This window comes from Lygodium microphyllum, chromosome 30 (assembly GCF_053477565.2).
Source record: "Lygodium microphyllum isolate KBCC chromosome 30, Lygodium_microphyllum_v1.1.10, whole genome shotgun sequence".
Taxonomy (NCBI): domain Eukaryota; kingdom Viridiplantae; phylum Streptophyta; class Polypodiopsida; order Schizaeales; family Lygodiaceae; genus Lygodium; species Lygodium microphyllum.
The window spans coordinates 106395070-106415435 of NC_141164.1; positions in this window are offsets into that span (position 1 = coordinate 106395070).

Here is a 20366-nt window from a genome sequence, read left to right on the forward strand (position 1 = left end):
GGGCTTGTATGTGTAGAATGTTTGTAGGCTATAGTGGATCTCAATATCTATTCATCATATTAACTGTGATGCAATCTTGAATTGCTTGGTTGGGGTGGTATTTTTGATGCTTTGTAATCATGGCTTTGATTTGACTATGGTGTAGCCTCCTTACTCATCATCGTGCTTGGCCAATTGAAATTTCTCTGTCTAGTGTGAACCCTTGCTCCCCATTTCTTAGTAGTGTGCCTCCTATCTCTTAGTAGTGCTATTGGGTGCTTTTTGGGTTGCATGAGGAATAGACATAAATTTTATTGCCTACTAACACATGCCTTGCTCTATAGTGTCTCAATTCTCAAGAGGAACAATACTTCCACATTCAAAGATGAAACCAAAAAAGAAGAGACCATATTGGACATGCTCGAGTGAATTGCAATCACAAACCATGGACAACGTAACTTCAAGATAAGGCGAAAGAAAGGTTAGGTAGCATGCTAGTAAATTAGAAGTACCATGCAACCTCAAAAGTTTTCTTGAATTTGCTACTCTTCCTCAGAATTGTCCAAACTAGAGCCTTGGCTCACATTAATTTCCTCTTATGTTTACTCATGAAACTTGGCCAAAAAGAGGGAGAAGACTAGAAAACTCCACAAGCGCAAGAGTTAATTACTAGCCTACATGGATACATTGTAGAACTATTAGTCATATATTAGTATGTTTTTGTCTTCCAAATGTAAGAGAAGCTACCAAACTTTACAATATAAGGATTCAGTAACCTCCTAGACAATTTCAAGTTAGGATGTAAAAGTTTTCTTGAGATGGTTGTCAATATATTTAGTAAGGCAATAATTTCTAGCATCACAATCCATTCCATATCTTCTTTGAGAAACTACAAATGTATATATAAATAACTATATAGAGCATATCGAAGAGGTCTAATCCATCGACAAGGAGGCAATGATATTGTCTGCATATGTCATAATATACTATACATTTGTATATGTAGTGCTTCTTCATCTCAAGCTCTTTATCATAGAGCTAGTAATGTGCATGCACATTTTATGCACACATTTTACTACTATGACTTATAAGGTAAATATTTAATGCTTCAGCTAGCTATTTATCTACACTTTTATTTGCACTTATACTTGTGTGCACGCGCATATGCATGTATATCATTGTATCAATTCAGCCAATACCACTATATTACACTTATTCTATAGGTGAATATATCCTTGACCACTTACTACTTAGCATTGCGCGCGCGCACACACACACACACACACACACACACACACACACACACACACACACTCTCTCTCTCTCTCTCTCTCTCTCTCTCTCTCTCTCCTCCTTGCCCTTGTGACTCAAACACGTTTTTCTTAAGACCTTCGAGACACAGTTACACTAATTAATTGGCTTTGAAACGTAAGTTACGGCAATGCAAGACTTTGTGTTTTGCTACTAATGTATAATTTTATGTTACCTTCGAGAATGGGGAAGAAGTACACTGTACCTCAATGAATAAGTATCCCGTAGTTTGGATGTAGTCTTACATTGATAACCCTACTTTTTATGTATAAGTTAAGACATGCCATGATAGGGTTCTATAAAATCCCTCAAGCAATGAGGCAATGGCTTGTACATGTATATATGATTTGGACACACACACTTACACACACGCACATGCACCTGCTGCTACTATTTGAAATGTCGAGGACTAATGTCAAGTTAAGTAGTGCTTGAGTGCCATAGTTGGACGGTATACTATGTTTCACCACTCAAAACTCTTGTGTTATAATGCTTCCATAGTTCGAGGATGAGACAAAACCCAGTGCCAATAGTCACCATAATCACAAGTTACTACATTCACTAGGTGTGCTACTTGTTGGAATCATTAATGGGCTTGTTTTTAAACATGTCGGCTTGCTCTAATTCAATAAAATCAAGCATCATGAAGGCCCTGATTAGTTAGTGGCAGGAATATTGGCAATAACGCTGCCATTGGTGATTTTTTCCTCTCGATAACAGGCTACACTCTCGTCTAAATTGAGGTGCGTAGATGCATCTCGCATGTTGCACAGCCTTTAGCTAGTACTTGCTCAGAGCGGCAAGAGTGTGATGTAGGCTTATATATGTCTTACTGAGAACTATCCAGAGGATAGTGGACTCACCAACCACCACTTATAGGAAAGGATAGCTGCGCCTCTTAATGTCGACCATCATACTCAGATTGGTCTCTCCATTCCGCTCTTCCCTTCTTCCATCGTCACAGGCTGCGTATTGCTTTACTTGTTCTCCTCTAATGAAGACTTCTGATCGGCCTTACACGATGAAGTATGTTGAACTTCTACTAATGAGATGAACTGGTGACTGCTCTCTCTTGGCAGTCTTTCTTGCTGCTCGAATACACTGCGGTACGTGACTGGGTAGTCTTTCTTGCTGCTTGAATGCACTGCGCTTGTGCCTGACTAATGCGAGATCGGCAATATGAGAATTGATGTTGCTTGCAAATATTCTCCTTTGGGACTAAGTATCGATAGATTTGACCTCCGTGCACCCGTAGATAGAATTATTTCATGTTAGACTCAAGTTGACATAGCTTAATAATGCGTAATAATACCCAACTCAGTCTGTGTCATGATAATGCATCAACTAAGGCATCTTCTCGACCGATATATTGAAGCAGTATCACCTTCTTGACTGAGGATGTGGTGGTATCTCATTGCGTAGGATTAATTATATTGGATAGCGATATCATGGGCGCTTTTGCAATGTATTGCATTCGTATGACAACGTGTCTTCATATGAGACTGTCCAAGTCCTCCTTCCCGCGGCACTATTGTAGTATCAGTTGTGACGGAAGCCTGGTATAATACCTACCCATTGCAAATACCAGTTTGCTTGTGTGGCTATGTTTGGCAGGGAGATTCTCCTTCTTCGCATGAAGTCATGTGCTTGGAGAGAGATACGACTGCAGAATGACCTCATGAGTTGCATGTTTTATGATCAGTCAGTCAGATGCCCATAAGAACTGGTTAGAGATAAGTCTATCCCCGCCAATAGTCGATATAGCTTGAATATATGCCCTCCGTAGTCATTCAATCGTCGCTAAGAGCCATATGGTTACCATATTTAAGGTAATGTGTTACTAGACATGCGCTCTGTCATATGCCATCAAAGCCTATTCTTCTATTATGAAATCATCAATGCACATTGGCATCATATTTAACCTACGTGTGCACTTTGCACTCCTATGATCAAGCCATAAGCATTAGTGCATAGTAATAATGTCATAAGGCTTTGGGCTTGCATGGCCCTACACATGTACTAAAGATGTGGAGTGCTTCTTATTAGTGTGAAATGTATGTTTCTTGCACTAAATGATATGATTTTTCTTCTTTTGATAATACAAAGTGACAATCCCCCATATCTTGGAGGGGCAATTGAAATTGGCCACCCAACAAAAATGTTGGTTAGACTAGTCTAAATGACTGCAATACAACTTGACTTGCTTGAACTATAAATTGATATCTGTCTCCTGCCCATATAAAAGATCATCCATCTTGGGAAATCTAATACCAAGCTTTCTCACCCTCATGATCTACGAAGAGATAATTATTGAAGAGAAGGCACGTGGATTGTTGATCATGCAATGGCGAAGCTTGAAGAGTCCATGGATAAAACAAAGAATGTAGTGTATAAAAGTAATAATATCATTGAATGTGTTTATGATGAAGGCTACTAAAATCCAAATCAAGGACATATAGGGAGCGCCTGTAGCTCTCACTTGAGCCTCATAAATAGGAGATAAGCATAAAACAAGATAAAGAAAACATACATGGTAACATATTCTTGGTAAATCGATGTAGCAAAGACTTTGTTGGCTCTTTACTTGGTGGAAAGAATGAAGTATAAATGAATACTAAGAAAAACAACATTGAGGAACTGGATGATTTGGCCTCTATGTTTTTCAAAGAATAGAGAGTTTGAATATTGAAGTCTCTCTTTTCTTGTCTTTTCAACATGTTTTAATTTCTTGAGACCTTGTATTATCAAAAGATGTTGTTAGATTCCTAAGATCCACTCAAAGCATAAACATGTGTATCCAAAGCAAACATTTATGACTTACTAGTAATTAACCGTAAAATCAAATTCGAATGTACAAAGTACCCAATCATATATTAGCTTGAGATCCATAAAATACAAAGTTCTAAGAAATCAATGCGGTATCGACATTCATATAATCCTAAGGTGCATTCAAAGCACACATTTATGACCTATGTAGTAAATAATTATAAAAATAGATTACAATGTACAAAGTACCCAACTATATATTAACTTGCGATATGATAAAGTACAAAGTCCTTAAAAATCAATGTGGTTAGCATACTTCTCTATTCACAAAATTAGAATAGTGCTTTGCAAGTGCATGATTAGAAAAAGGTTTTTTGACAAGTGTATGATTTCAAAAAGTCTTATGCTCAATTTATTGTTAGCATCGAAGCGGCCAAACCATTAGCTTGATTGGTTAGTTTTAAGGGAAGTCTTGGGTGAGCTGAATGTTTCTAGTGACTCCCACTTATCTGCCCTCTTATCTTTTTTGCCATTTCATCTCTAGTCACATCAAGCTCTTGTAGCAATGGTGTTGTTGTTTTCCTTGCCTTGTTTCTTTTTTAACAATCCTTTGCAAGTTTCCTTTTATATCCCTCATCATCAAGGTGCTCAACCATATTGAGGAAAGCGCAACAACTCAATTGGAGCAATGTAAGAATTCAAGAACTTAATGTAACCAACGTTAAATATCATACATTAAATTCAAGAGCTTACTAGAATGGTAATGTTAAATATTCTAAACATCAAATTTGATTGCAAAACAACCAAAGGACTTTTGAGGATAATCGATAAATATATAAGGATTTCTCATCGCACAAATAGAAATGTAAGGCCGAAGCTTAGGTTATTTGCATTAATGGATGGCTTTTTTACATCATTGGTTGGTCCTAGATTGATATCCTTACTATATATTAAGAGGAGGACGGGGGCTGCTGCCACGTGGCAGCCCCCAGCCTCCCCACGAACGATGGCGGGGGCGGGTGCCACGACAACACCTGCCCGCCTCGACCTGCCCGCCTCCTAGGCCTGCGCCTTGACCTTCTCCCGCCTTGATCATCGACCTGCCCCCGCTGCCCTCCTCAACCCTCCTCCTCGAGCCTCGACCCTCCTCGACCCTCCTCCTCTATATAAGGAGCTTCACGGCTCTACCCAAGGATGAACACCTGCGCCTCGACCTGAGCTTGAAGATTTTTGTGGCACACCAACTTGAACTCCACCGATGCTCTCTCCATCCAGCAGCAGCAGCAGCATCCAAGACACATGCCTGCCTTTGCCTTGCAAGCGGTCGATCTCAATCAAGCCCAGGCCTGCTCCACCTTCACTCCACAGCCTGTTATGGTCTCCACCGGCCTTCGACTCTCCTTTGATGATGAGAACTCCGTGGTCACAAGCTCCCAGCCAGATATAGCAGTGCTTCGTGCTCGCTCCGGCGCGGCGCCAGGGCGAGTCTAGGCGTGGAGCGCTTAGTAATCATGAAAATCAAAGAAATGATCATATTGTTATATTCTCTCTACATATTTATTAAGGCATGGACATCTTTGTAGCTCATCTCTATTCATTGCAAGATCAGCATTTATCCTTTTCAACTACTCTATAAAAATCACTCTATCATGACCTACAACTTGCATGATTGCAAAAGCTTATGCAAAATGTGTCCAATAGAAAATTTCTTGTGCTTTACATTGAAGGGTGGAGGATTGGTTGAGGAGCACTTAGAGACCACATGTCTCGATGCCAATGAACACTCTTCTTGATGTTCTATAGAAGGAAACACGATGATCTTTATACATGATTCATTGTGAAGTAACTCTTTTTTGTAATAAAGAGCTCATCATGTTCACAAGTCTACACATCAAGGATAGGGTTTGGATGTGTTCAAACCACTTATCATTTGGGGGCAATTTTATGAAATATTTTAGAGGCTCATTGCTGTGAGTCATATTTGAATGGGCCATATCTATGTAATGTTGGAGATTGGAGCCATATCAAAGATGAAATGGCAAGCATATGACTTCCTCCCTTTACACATAGCAATTTTTAGACAAAAGATGCCACAATAGTGAAAGCTAATGTGAAGGTACTCTAATGTAGCTTTTTGAACAATACAAAATTGATCTATCTATGAAACCCATGTCTTATAAAATGAGTGGGAAACATTGGAATTGCTGGATTCAATTGAATGAAGTAATTTCTAAAGTATGTGTCGAGATATGCCTCATCATGCACATTGACAACCTAAACCATTCCCATAGTCCCATCACTTAGTAGAGACTCATATTTGCACATAGCCTAATTTTGTATTAGTAGCTTTAGGGCTACTGTAGATGGCATGCATATGTTGAGAATAGCAAATGATGCTTGCCCATAGAGGCTAGATGTATGCCCTGAAGAGATGTTCAGAATCCCATATGCATATTGAGGAGAGTAGTACTATCCAAAAAGCTATAAAGGCATGTACTTGGTTAACACTCATAACAAGGTAATAAAACTATCCATTTGAGTCACTATCAGTGTCATTGTCCATCTTACATAATAATGTGTTTATGAGTCCAAGCTAATCTATCTTGGAACCTAATTCACTTGTGTAACAGTTAGTCCATTTAAGTCTATGTCATCATGAGTTGTATATTTATCTTCCATCCTCCATAACTTCTGCCATGCTCTAGATTTGTGTTTTTGATATGGTATCAGAGCTCAGTTAAGCATGGCCCAACTCTCTTTTCACTCCTCTCAGCTCCTCCTCATCTCAGTCCAACTCAGTTTGAGTGTATGACCCCCATTCTTCACTTGAATCTCACAGTCACCTTGTGGCAGCCATACCCAGACTGCACCTACCCACCTTGGAGCTTCTAGATCTCTCTCTACAAACCATATCTTCCAGTGATTCCTTCTGGAAATATCTTCCTCTACTCAAGGCGCTTCCTCCTAGCACCTCAATTGATGAGATTGCTGCTCCTCAACTCCAAAGTATTGCAGAAATTGAAACTCGTTGCCTTGTTTGTGCTTGTGTGCTGTCGTACACAGCTCCCGCCACTCACGCATGGTGCCACGATTCAGGTTGTAGCTATATGAAATTTGAAGCTTGTTATATAAGCTTCTTCCCCACCAACACTTGTGGCAAATGGTTCATTGTGGTGGCTGCATAGAGTAAAAAACCAGTCATATGCATGTCAAACCCTAATCCACCATAGCTTCCTCACCTCAAGCTCCTTCTTCACCTCATTTCCTCACTGTTCTCGACACACTAAAGCCTTTGACACTCAGATCTGATCGGGTTCCAGTAAGTGCAAACCTCAAGAAGAAGATTTGGAGCAATCTTGAATATCAAGCAACCCACATGACGTCAAGCATCATCAAGCTTGACATCAAGTACTTCAAGCTCATCTTTTACCCTTACTTCCTTCAGCTCAAGATTGTCAATGCCACTCAATATCTAGCAAGGAAACCATAACAAATCAACAAGCAAGTGCTCCAATATCAAGATTCAGCTTGGAAGATTCAAGAACAAGCTAGTATCTCCTGATACTAAATAGTGTTGTTTAGCACTAAAGTTTGATGTGTCCTTTGATACAAAATTTTCCAACTCATTTACTGATTTATCTCAGCTAGTTCTCAGCCATGAAAATGCTAAACATAAATAACTATAAAATTATACTTCTCTTGAAGAGTAACATGGCTCATGTTGCTCACTTACACTACATGCAAGACTTGGTCGACCCACTTGCAGGAAGAAATGGAGTTGTCTACGCATACAAGAGCAATCAATGATCTTATTTGAAGATCTTGGAGACATTTCTGCTACCTCCAAAATGATGATACCTTTGCTTGAGGGGGACATGGACAAGAAGAGAAAAATCAAAGTTAAAGAAATTGCAAGCAAAGTAAAGAGTGACAAAGCAAGAAAAATGAAGGACAAGATGGTGTATGATCTTCGAAGAAAATCCAATGTAATGTCAAGCCATGAGTCAAAGCCATATGAAATCCCAAAAGCTATGTATCCCAAGATTTATGAAATAGTTCAACAAGTCATGTTAAGTCACAGCAATGTTCCCATCTCAAACTCACTACGAAAGAAGACCAAAAGGACCTCACAAAGAAGATTAGAGCACAAGATAATGAAGAACAAGCCAAAGACGAAGAGCATGAAGACCAAGGAGTCCAAGAAGATTAAAGACACCCAGAAGATCGAGAAAAACAAAGGATGCCAAAGAAGCATGAAGAAGATAAAGAAATTTCGGCTACTGATAACAAATAGCTTTTCCCATAATGGATCTTTATTTCCTGTAGTGGATCTTGTTTTCCCATAGTGGATCTTTATTTCGTGTAGTGGATCTTGTTTTCCCATAGTGGATCTTTATTTCCCGTAGTGGATCTTGTTTCCCATAGTGGATGTAAAAGCCCTTACCAAAGATGTAATGTTTCAAGCCTTAACTTGACTAGGTTGCCAAAGAACTAGTCTCCTAGGCCATGTCATCATGAAGGGGGGGCCAAAGCCAGCAATGGTAGAGACTCATCATTTGAGGGGGGGTGTTGAGAATAGCAAATGATGCTTGCCCATAGAGGTTAGATGTATGCCCTGAAGAGGCTAGAAGATAGACAAATGATGTGTGCTCTAGGATTGAGATGTTCAGAATCCCATATACACAGTGAGGAGAGTGGTACTATCCAAAAAGCTATAAAGGCATGTACTTGCTTGACACTCATAACAAGGTAATGAAACTATAAGTTTGAGTCACTGTCAGTGTCATTGTCTATCTTACACAAGAATGTGTTTATGAGTCCAAGCTAATTTATCTTGGAACCTAATTCACTTGTGTAACAGTTAGTCTATTTAAGTCTATGTCATCATGAGTTGTATATTCATCTTCCATCCTCCATAGCTTCTTCCATGCTCTAGATCTGTGTTTTGACAGCATACACATGCCATGCACTTCCTTCATCTCACTATGCAATGATGGAAATCCATGGCTCTTAGTATGAATGCTTGGATGGTGCAATAGTACTAGAGATTCTTAACACATGAAAATCCTCATGGAGGAAGTCTCTTGTTGTGATAGGTTCTTGTGTGAATGGGTGATTGCAATAATTATTTTTCATCTAAAGGGTTGGGTCCAGTTACTTCTAGCTCTTTCACACACATTCAATAAATGCTATAAATTCTCTTCACCTTCGTAACACTGGCTTGAACATTCTACAACACTAGCTCGAACATTCTTAGGTACCTTCTCTCTTGTGATGCTGCCCAATATTTGTCGTGAACCTCATCAATGAATGTAGTTGAACTAAATTCATTTGTCACCCTTACGAAGGGGTGTTTTTTTGAAAATTCATTGTATCCCTTAATAGCGACATGCTCAACAAATCCTTCACATGCATCATTTCTTTGATAGTGGACTCTAAAGTTCTCTTTTTGCATCCTTTCTCTAGGACAAGTCCCCACGTTAAAAAAATATTCGCTCGACCTTTCTAAGAAATATCTCCTTTTATTTCATATTAGCATGACCCATGAGAAACCTAGAATATAAAGAGAGAAGATTTTTAGAACACCTTTATGTTGGGGATTAGAGGCCACATGTGTCTAGTCGTCTACCTTTACTTTGTACATAGTGCTTACACACATTGTATACTACAGGTGATGGCCGTCCATCATAGTCACTTTATTCTTTATTCTTTCTATAACATAGAACAAGGAAAGGCATGCCACACATTGTGATTGTTGGAGTTCCCACATATTGTCATGATCTCTCTTTCTTGAATCTCCATAGCTCTTGCTTCATCTTGCTTTTGCTTGTGCTCTCAATCTATCTCCATATTTCAATTGGTATCAGGGAATTTGAGGGCTTCATTGACATTCACTTCAGTAAGGAAAGAGAGCTTCATTCTTAGTTTTCAAGGTAGCCACTCTCATTGAGGTATGCATCTGCCATGTTGCTTCCCCGATCTCTTCCATACCTTCCAAGCTTGCTGAGGACCTTCCATATGCCTTGAGCTTGAGCTTTAAGCTTAGTATTAGCTAATAGCACCCCTATGAAGGCTAGCATGAATTACACTTGCTTTCTTGGCTATTCGTCAAATATTTCTTGTCCCACTTTAGCTCTCTAGACATTGCTTCAACATTGGCCAATTAGTTGGCATTCTCCTCGTCATTGAAGGCTTCCACTTTGAGCATTATTTGGAGTGTTTGAGGTTAGTCAATGGTCCACTATTCAAGATAGAGTTGTTGTTCACTGTCTTGATAGTACATATTTGTTTATTTGATGCTCCATTGATGCTTTTAGGGCAAGTTTGTGATGCTTAAATGATGCTTTGATACTTGGGAATGATGTTTGGATCCATTAGGGGCTCAAAAAACTCCGTCATGGAAGGGTTCTTTGTTGTTATACCCTATGGACAATAAGCATACATAGTGAGTGCTTATATAATGAATGTTTACATTAGCCGTAGGGATGCTACATGGTTGTATTGATGGCTTGCATGAATTATTATGCCCAGATATTCTTATGTTGAACTCTAAGCCTTGGATTTAAGGTCTATCAAATACATATTTGCAGTGGCTACTTGCTTTAGTGGTTTTCCATTTATGGGTTTGAAGGCTTATTGTGAGTATATGATCTCGAATATCTTTCTTCGTGTCTTTGGGCATCCCAACTTTATGAGATATATGTATTGAGCTTTTTTGTGCTCTTGGACATTTCAGGTTTGCTTTCATGGGAGTATTTTAATATTTTTCATTGCAAAGCTTGGTTTATTCTAGATGGTAAGAGTATCTTTTGTGTGTGTGTGCGTGCGCGCACACGTGCTTAGTTGGTTTTGGTATATACTGTCTTTGTAGACATTGATGATTGTGGGATTATCTAGTTTTGGTTTGTGAGCCCAAAAATTCCTCCTGTTAGATGGGCGTGTCAACTTTGGATGCATTCTTGGCTATGTACTTAAGCTTCATTATTCATATGTAATGAGTCAATTGTAGATAGGTGGGTCTATGTTGCTTTTCGAGATCTCTTACGCACAATTGGCTTATGACTCAAATTCTTCTAATGATATGGAGAAGTTGGATGGCAATAACTTGGTAAGTATTGGTGCAAAAGAAACAAGTTAGGCCATTTAAAATGAAGGGAATAAAGTTGAAAGATTGAAATAAAGATGTTTGCGAAGAACTTGATGAGTTATGCAAGTCCACTGTTATCTTGTCTTTCTTTAAGTAGGTTTACTTTAATATTATTGCAATGTTCAGTCATTAGAATGAGTTTCAATTCATTTTTAGCTAGCTTATTTCGCAGGGCATTCAGTTTGAGGATAACATTAAGTCTTTATTCTTGCTTGTCACACTACATAAGTCTTGGGATACATTCCATAATACTATGAACGCTAATACTCTTGAAGATGGATTTAAATGCTTCGATGTAGAGAGCATCTTGCTTACAAAAGAAGTGAACATGAACAACATTAATAGTCTATACTTCTTATGCACTTATAGTTAGAGGGGTCATGATGGTAAAGGGAATAATGACCATCGTGGTAGAGATTCATAGCCCAATAGGGAAAATGTTAAGTCTTGTGGCATTCACATAGTAAATCTCATGGTCTTAAGTCCTCTCTTACTTGTCATTATTGGCCACAATGCAGGCAACAGGGTTACATAAGGCCACCTAAAATGCTTAATGATAGGTGTGAAAAAGAAAAAGAGAAAGTACACAATAATGCTAAGTGTTTTGATGATCTCATTTTTCTTAAGTCCATGTTAAGATTGTGGAGATAAATGCATTGGAGTATAGTTTAGATGATTACATTCTTGTTGCTTCTTCACTTTGATGCTACTATGTTGACTGATGTTCAGTTTGCTTACTCTCAGTGTTGGCTTCTTGATTTGAGGGTTTTCTTTCATGTGACCTTGCATCAACATCCTTGTTGCTTCTTCACTTGATGCTACTAAGTTGAGTGATCTTCAGTTTGCTTACTCTCAGTGTTGGCTTCTTGATTTGAGGGTTTTCTTTCATGTGACCTTGGATCATCATTGGTTTTATACTTACCATACTATGATAGGTTCAATTAGACTAGGTGATGATCATATATGTGATATTGTTAGCATAGGTGACTTGAGACTATAGTTTGGTATTGGTAATCCATTTATTCTACATGATGTATGTCATGTCTCGACTTTGACTAAAAGCCTTATCTTAGCTCGATAGTTGGATGATGATAGGTGTCATGCATCTTTTGGTGATATTATATGGAAGATTACATATGGCAACCTCATTTTTGCTAGAGGTGCCAAGGTAGGCAACTTGTATCCCTTGCTTGCATTTGGATTTTCTTATCATGGTTTATCTTCCATATGTATCTCTTTGGCATTGCTGTCTTGGGTACCCTAAAGGAATGAAAGTCTCAACTGGTTTGTAGTATTTAGTGCCTCTTGACTACTCCTGTTTTGATTCATGTGATCATTGTTTACATAGTAGGAAAAATCATCACTTTCATACAAAGTTAGGTTCTATGGGTGTGGGTGAGCAGTTGGCTCTTGTGCATTTAGATGTTATGTGAGTCCATGCCCTGTTAGTATTAGAGGTGGTGCAAAATATTTTGTTACATTCATTGATGATTATATGCATAAGATTTAGGCCTATCGCATAAAGTCAAATTCTAAAGTTAACTTGTAGAGTTGGAATATTTAAGGAGAATTCACAACACTTTCCACTCGTAATATTATCCTCAGCTTAGTTTCTAATCTTTCTATAATTGAATTTGAAATAGTTCAACTAGTTGGTGGATTCTCCATTAACATTGTGATTTCTTGGCATATTATACTTAAGGACTAATTTTCCTCCATCTACAACATATGGGACATACGATCCTCATATATGATAATAATATGCACAATTGTACTATCATGTGTGTCTTGATCGAGGGACAACTGCTCACCCATGATCCTCCATCCATGATACTTGAACACTGAGCATAAAGTCTATCATGCATCAATGTACTTGCAATCAGAAAGGAAAGTTAGTTGAGTAGCTCCAAAGTAAGGATATAATAAGTTAAGAGAGTGAAAATTTTAAATTTCCTGGAATCCATGTCCCTTGTTGACTCAACATCCAAGTTTTGCCTAGAATTCTTGTTATGTAGTTCATCAACAAACTTTTTACTAAAAAAATATCTTAAATTCTCATATTCTTTGAATATATACAAAAATATTGCAATTGGTATAAATTAGCTTAGGCATACATTCTTTGAGCACATGTGCAAAATGTTGCTACTATACAATGACCATTCTATGCTATTGAAATTTGGTTCATGCATAGACTCAAGGGTTCCATATTCTTGACTCCCCTTGGATAGTGTATACTTGGAATCATCAAAAAAAGCAAGGTCCTCTATGAGCTTCTTGACCTTATTCCCCTCAAAAAGCAGTCGATCAATTTAAATGTGGTAATACTTGAAAGAACTTATAAAACTCTCAGCATTTAACCACTCACACTAATCCAAAGGTTATACTTTTGTAAATATAAGACAATTAGTCACATAGATATCATGAAAGTTCTCATTCTCAATGTATTGCAAAGACTCATTGTTTGCATTGTTTTATTGAACAATTATAATGAGTGTGATATATATTTGCTTGTGCATGAATACAATTGTATCCATGCCTCTGTTTACAAAGTGAGAATCAAGCTTCATTTGTCTGAAAACTAAAATTTTATCCTTCTAGTGCTTTTATAAATATGTAATTGTAAATGCTTTCACTCTAAATGCTCTCCTTATACTTGCATGCATATGTACTCAAGATGACAAATGGTATACATTAGTGATCTAGAGTCTCTTCTTCATCTTTCTTGCTATATAGTTTTGTTGTGAGAATACTCATTTTTCTTTTAGGAATCACAACCTAATCAATAAATGTAAAGAAGTATGTGTTAGGCAAATAGTAAACATTTTATGTATAATCAATAATCACCAATATGCCGTACAAATCAATATCATAATGCACATGGATATACATCGATATAAAGTGCAGATTCAATTTTAAAACGTCACATTGATCATGCTATTTACATGAAAAAGAATAAAAAGGATAGTAAAGAATACTTGGAGAATTTTGCAATAAGAAATTTTATTATAATGAACAAAATCTAATATACCTCAACACATTGTATGAATACATGGGTGCTACAAAGTAGTTGTTACAAGGATAGTGGCCAAATGACATGCAAATATGAATTAACACTTTGGATTGATACTTGAGATATTCTATGACTTAGCATATTTTGTGCTATATGGATGATATGATATAGGAGTTACATGGATCACAACAAAATGACATGGAGATCCAAATGAACACCTAGGATTGACACTTTTTAGAGGCTTTCTAAACCTTGACTTTTAGTAGACCCACGTGTCTTCCTAGCATAAAGGAACACCATAGCAAATTAGTGGATCAAGAGTTATGTGCTTCACCTAAACTTTGCACAATATTTGCATGTTATAGAAACATAGCACTTCAACAAAGATCAAAATAACTAATCATTTATATCAATTGTTGCAACACAAAAGGGAAAAAAAATTACTTACAAGTTAGAATATATGCATTGGTCTCTGTTGATGATCATAAAAAACTATTGAAAATGATAGAATTATTAAAATCATGAATCTCTCTTAACCAGAAGTAACTAGTTAGTGACATGAATTTAAGCAACATAAAAGATGACAAATTTACCTATAAATTGATTTGTTGAAGATAAGATGGAATCTTTGTTCTATCTTGTGTTGACTACTATAAGAACATTAGATTGCAAATTCATGATCATCAAAACCCATTGAAAATGATAGATAAAGAAGAAAATCAATTTGAGTCAATAAAAAAATTAAATTCATAATTTTGGTACCACGCAGTAGAGTAAATTTAGTTGTGAATTGGGTTTTAGATTATAAGTTGGAAACTCTGCTCTACTTCATATTGATTGCTATAGCAAGAATGGATCGTAAAGTTAGAATCAACATCAAATCTTATGAGAGAGAGAGAGAGAGAGAGAGAGAGAGAGAGAGAGAGAGAGAGAGAGAGAGAGAGAGAGAGAGAGAGAGAGAGAGAGAGAGAGAGAGAGAGAGAGAGAGAGAGAGAGAGAGAGAGAGAGAGAGAGAGAGAGAGAGAGAGAGAGAGAGAGAGAGAGGAGCATATGTGACCCCTTACCCAAAAAAATCTCTCTAAAAAAACATTATCAAGAGTTAGAAACAACATCAAACCCTATTGAGAAAATAATAGATAAGAGAAATGAGCATTTATGTTTTGGTCAAATTGTAGAGCTGTAAGGGGAAAAAATTACAACAATAAGTGAAATGATTGAAACCATGATTGATCTCATCAAAGAGTTTCAATGGAGATGAAAATTCCCTAGAATGAAGAAGAGGAGGAAAGTGATGTATAACTTAATTCTTGGTTAAACTTATTTCGTGGAACGAAAAAAAAACATAATTGAAAATTCACAAAAAACGGTGGGAGGAAAAGTATGAGGATAGAAATACTCTAGATTTTGTGCACTTTTTATTCCCCCCTTTTTTAAATTTGCCACTTTCTGTTTTTTAACTTAAAAATTTAAAGTTTGGAGAGAGAAGACTCGCTCTTCGTGGATGTCAATATCCAGTCTTCCTATTGGACAATCTAAGAGGTCCATCTCTTACACTATAATATTTCGAATGACCTATTTTTGAGTTTATTTTGTTCATAATACTTATTTTGGTAAAATTATATCTTAAATTTACTACTATAATATTATTTTTACTAAATATATTAAATCAAATATGTTAATAGTACTAAAATTCAAGATTTAGTTAAAATTATCACCAAAGAAGCTCAAACTTGTAATTTATAAATGAAATAATAATTTTAATAATACATAATATCATGTAAATACATATTATCATACAATATGCTTACTATATAGATTCACCTAAAAATTATTCACCTTGTTAATTTAAAATAATATTAATTTACCTAATTCTTCCTAATAATCTACTCACTATAATTGCTCCAAGGTTTCCCTATGCTTGGCTGAAAACTATGTGACATCAGTTGATCTAATTGCATTAGACACATGGCCCCCCATTGATGTTGTCTTGCATCGTAACTACTTGAGACACTTAGGTAAACTTGCTATGGATTTCTCTCAACTCTACATAGAGTTTATGATACATGGACAGCTTATACACTTAGAGGGAGTTTGTGATTATGTCCATTTTCAACTAATTAGAGCAAAGAAACTCAAAAGAAAGTTTAAGAGATACTCATAGATCTTTGTCTTGCACTTGAATAAGGAATTTTTAGATCAACCCTCCAAAGTATGTGAGAATTCAACTTTGAAAGCTTTATTAGAAGAGTATAAGGATTTATTTTAGATGCCCATAGCCCTTTCCCTAAGAGGTAAGTAGACTGCCCACTCAATCTCAAACACCATTCTAAGCCAGTGAACAAGCCACCTTATAGACTCTCCAAGTGTGAGTATAAAGAAGTTGCTAAAAAAGTCAAAGAGCTACTTGAAATGGGGTTTATCAAATCGAGTTTCTCATCTTATGCATCCCCAGTCATGCTAGTCAAGAAGAAATATGGCTCTTTCCGCATGTGCATTGACTACATAGACTTAAATAAGATCATAGTCAAGAACCTCGGTATCCTATTTCATGGATTGATGACTTGTTGGATGAGTTGAAAGGGGCATGATACTTCACTAAGATTGATTGGTGCTTTGGCCATCATTAAATATATATATGGGAGGGTAATGTAGTTAAAATAACTTTTCGGATTGATCCTAGGCTTTATCATTTTCTAGTGAAGCCTTTTAGGTTGGCTAATGCCCTCATCACATTTCAGAGCCTCATAAATAAAACCTTCCACCTATTCCTTTTCAAGTTTGTGCTCGTATTATTTGATGACATTCTTATTTAGAATAGATCACAAAAGGAGTAATTGGATGGGTGTTTGATGTTTTTGTTGAGATGGCAAGCTCAACACGTGTGGACATTGATGATGGATCGCCTTGCTAGATGAGTCTGTATGTCTACACTTAGCACATCGGTGGTCATTATGATCCTCATGTGGTTACTGACTAATTACTCATTATATTTAGTTTGTTGCATCTACCTATAGCTGGCATAGTTATAGTGTCAATCGATTACTATCGTCATGTAGTATTGTTAGACTTAGTAGGCCACTTTTCTTTATGTTGTATTTTATTTATACTTTGAGTATATTGTATTTCCAGTGGAAGAAAAAGAAAAAAACTAGTAAGAAAACATTCTTGCCTCCATCTCTCTTCTTATATTCTTAAGTGAGCTTCCTCTTCTATGTATGGTGTGTGTTTGGCGTAGCAACTCAAGCAAGTCCGCCCATCATGTGATTCTTGACATGGTATCAGAGAGGCGCCAATGATTGAGAGAGGTTGGTTTCGAAGATTGAAGTGAAGGAGAAGAAGCAAGGATTTGAGCAAGCAAGCAATGGGTAAGAAGTTCTTCTAGTCTTCTACTCTTTCTCCTCAATAGTGCCTGTGGAGGCATTAAAAGTAGGGCACATCGAAAATCTCAGATTGTTGTGATATTTGGTGTGTGAGCTTTTTGGGCCATTTGAAGCCGTTTCGGATCTCATTTTAGAAGTGCAAGATTGTGGATAGTAGTTTCAAGGGTACTGCAATTTTGGGTGTGTTGATCGAAAGTGGGTGCACATGTTACATATTTCAAATTTGTAAGATTTGAGGTGTTTGTTGCCAAGAAGCAAACACAAGTTTTATCTACGAACACGTTGCAGATTACATGTATTGTTGAGTAGTCAAGGAAAAGACTACTTGATATATTGCTCTACACTTGTTGTGAAAGGTTTCATAAGACTTGCTTACGATTTTGTATTAATTTTGAGATAATACCACAGTGGAAACCCCATTATTGAGAAGTTGGAAAAGAACAATTATCCATAATGGAACTTTCATGTGACGAACTTTGCTTCATTTCAGGTGAAGAAAATGAGCTAGAGTTGAGTAACCCTACGACTGCAGATGAGTTAAAGGCATGGAAAGAATGGAATGCAAATGACAAAAATGTGATGTATTGGCTATCTGCAATCATTGATAACACTATACTACAACATATAAAAAATGTAGAAATGTCACATGTAGCTTGGATAGTTTTTGAGAAATTTTTTTCAATAAATACAAAGGCATGAAAGATTCAACTTGAGTAAGGGTTGAAAATTCTGAAGAAAGGAAAAATGACATCAATGAGTATATTTTGAAGGTGAGGAGCATTGTAGATATTGCGGTAGCCATTGATGTAATGCCTAATGATGATGATTTGGTTTTATCTACTTTGGGTGGCCTTAATAATGAGAAGGCCTAGAAATTATTTGTTACTTTTGTATATGTATGAAAGAAAATTTCAAATTTTGATGAGTTAGTCTCTCTCATGATTAGTGAAGATATCAAGATGCAAGGTGAATCATCTTAAAGAAGTGGTAAATAGGTCCAAGATTTTTACTCAAGCTTAGGAAGGAATGGGGCAGATTCGTTTTATAAGGCCATGGTATGGGATATACTGGTAAGAACAAGCAAAATAGGTTAAATAAAAAATTCAATGAAATGGAGATTTTAGGAGGTTGTGAAAACTTTAGAGGTAGGGGGATTTCTAGGGGAAAAGGTGGATGGAAGAACTGAGGTTTTGGTATTGTTTGCCATTATTGTGGCAGTACTAGTCATATTGTAGCCCATTGCTATGCTAAGGAAGATGATATTTGTAGTGGTAAATTAGAGAAAGAATACTATGCATCGTCTTCAGTCAGAATGAAGATCAAAATGAGTGTTTGTTTGTTATGCAACATATATTGAATACTATTATAGGAAAGGGGATACATCATGATGTATGGTATATCAATTGAGGTGAATCTAATTATATGACTAGTCATACTAAATGGTTTAGAGAGATATAGGATTTATAAAATCTAGGTTATGTGTAGATGGGTGATGATTTATGCCATTTAATTTCACACATTGGAAAGGCTCTCTTGTCCTTGCATGATGGCCAGACAAAGAGTTTGTAAGACATATCACACGTGCCATCTTTTTGGAATGAGTTAAATACTGATATGGATGTGATTTGGAAGCTTGGATGCCTTGTTGAAGATCAAATTTCTGTATCCATAGGGGAGAGAGAGAGAGAGAGAGAGAGAGAGAGAGAGAGAGAGAGAGAGAGAGAGGACTAGGCTACCACAAAGGAGGGAAAAACACGAGAGGGACAAAAGAAAGGAAGGAAAAAAATATGTGCCAAGATTTTTACTAATTTGAATTTAGAGTAAACCTGTCATTATCATTAATTTAAACATATCATTAAAGAAAAGTGGTCGGGACTGTATATTATAAGAGGCTAAAAATAGATATGGATAATACAAATTCGTAATATTATTATATATGTATCTTTTTGTAAAATAAATTTTTACATTTTTTAAAATAGAAGTTCCATTACGAAGGCTTTGCTCCTATTGATCTAGAGATCCCTCTTTCTATCTCCTAAAAGGCATTTTCGAGACCTCAAAACTACCCTAATGTCTCTTCTTCATATTTCTTGCTATATAGTTTTGTTGTGAGAATACTTATTTTTCTTTCAGGCATCACAACCTAATCAATAAATGTAAAGAAGTATGTGTTAGGCTAATAGTAAGTATTTTATGTATAATAAATAATCACCAATATGCCGTATAAATCAATATCATAATGCATATGGATATACATTGATATAAAGTGCAGATTCAATTTTAAAATGTCACATTGATCATGTCATTTACATAAAAAAGAATAAAAAGGATAGAAAAGAATACTTGGAGAATTTTGCAATAAGAAAATTTATTATAATGAACAAAATCTAATATATCTCAACAGATTGTATGAATGCATGGGTGCTACAAAGTAGTTGTTACAAGGATAGTGACCAAGTGACAATGCAAATATGAATTAACACTTTGGATTGATACTTGAGATATTCTATGACTTAGCACATTTTGTGCTATATGGATGATATGATATAGGAGTTACATGGATCAAAACTAAATGACATGGAGATCCAAATGAACACCTAGGATTGACACTTCATAGGCTTTCTGAACCTTGACTTTTAGTCGACCCCCATGTTGTCCCATTATAAAGAAACACCATAGCAAATTAGTGGATTAAGAGTTATGTGCTTCACCTAAACTTTGCACAATACTTGCATGTTATAGAAACATAGCACTTTAATAAAGATCAAAATAA